The 1,072-nt window shown below is 68.8% G+C and overlaps 1 long non-coding RNA gene across 1 annotated transcript; it reads left to right on the top strand.

The window, feature by feature from the left end:
- On the top strand, positions 1-830 carry LOC118158863. Its single transcript, XR_004746916.1, has 4 exons — positions 1-39; positions 160-266; positions 387-415; positions 765-830. It is a non-coding gene; the product is annotated as an uncharacterized LOC118158863 (long non-coding RNA).
- Positions 831-1,072: the final 242 nt, after the last annotated feature.

The raw sequence follows: 1,072 nt of genomic DNA, 5'->3' as shown, positions 1-1,072 counted from the left end.
TGGTGGCCTCGTGGCCCTTGGGTGTCCCCTGGTGGCCTCGTGGCCCCGGGGTGTTCTCACGTCATCTTGACGTCCCTTGGGTTCCTTGGGTCCTCCCCATGGTCCTCGTGGTGGCCACCGTGGCCCTCATGGTGGCCTCGTGGCCCTCGGGTCCTGCAGGTGGCCCTTGGGTGTCCCCTGGTGGCCTCGTGGTCCCCCAGGCCTCATGGTGGCCCTTGGGTGTCCCCTGGTGGCCTCGTGGCCCTTGGGTGTCCCCTGGTGGCCTCGTGGCCCCGGGGTGTTCTCACGTCATCTCGACGTCCCTTGGGTTCCTTGGGTCCTCCCCGTGGCCCTCGTGGTGGCCACCGTGGCCCTCATGGTGGCCTCGTGGCCCTCGGGTCCTGCAGGTGGCCCTTGGGTGTCCCCTGGTGGCCTCGTGGTCCCCCGGGCCTTGTGGTGGCCCTTGGGTGTCCCCTGATGGCCTCGTGGCCCTTGGGTGTCCCCTGGTGGTCTCGTGGCCCCGGGGTGTTCTCACGTCATCTCGACGTCCCTTGGGTTCCTTGGTTCCTCCCCGTGGTCCTCGTGGTGGCAACCGTGGCCCTCATGGTGGCCTCGTGGCCCTCGGGTCCTCCAGGTGGCCCTTGGGTGTCCTGTGGTGGCCTCGTGGCCCCGGGATGTTTCCACGTCATCTCGACATCCCTTGGGTTCCTTGGTTCCTCCCCGTGGCCCTCGTGGTGGTCCTCATGGTGGCCCTTTGGTGGCCTCATGGTCCTCAGGTCCTCCAGGTGGCCCTTGGGTGTCCCCTGATGGCCTCGTGGCCCTTGGGTGTCCTGTGGTGGCCTCGTGGCCCCGGGGTGTTTCCACATCATCTCGACGTCCCTTGGGTTCCTTGGTTCCTCCCCGTGGTCCTTGTGGTGGCCACCATGGCCCTTGTGGTGGTCCTCATGGTGGCCTCGTGGTCCTCGGGTCCTCGTGGTGGCCCTTGGGTGTCCCCTGGTGGCCTCGTGGTCCCCCGGGCCTCGTGGTGGCCCTTGGGTGTCCCCTGGTGGCCTCGTGGCCCTTGGGTGTCCTGTGGTGGCCTCGTGGCCCCGGG

The sequence above is a fragment of the Oxyura jamaicensis genome, unplaced genomic scaffold, assembly GCF_011077185.1.
Source record: "Oxyura jamaicensis isolate SHBP4307 breed ruddy duck unplaced genomic scaffold, BPBGC_Ojam_1.0 oxyUn_random_OJ54688, whole genome shotgun sequence".
NCBI classification, from domain to species: Eukaryota; Metazoa; Chordata; class Aves; order Anseriformes; family Anatidae; genus Oxyura; species Oxyura jamaicensis.
This window is presented reverse-complemented; position numbering and strand designations above follow the sequence as displayed.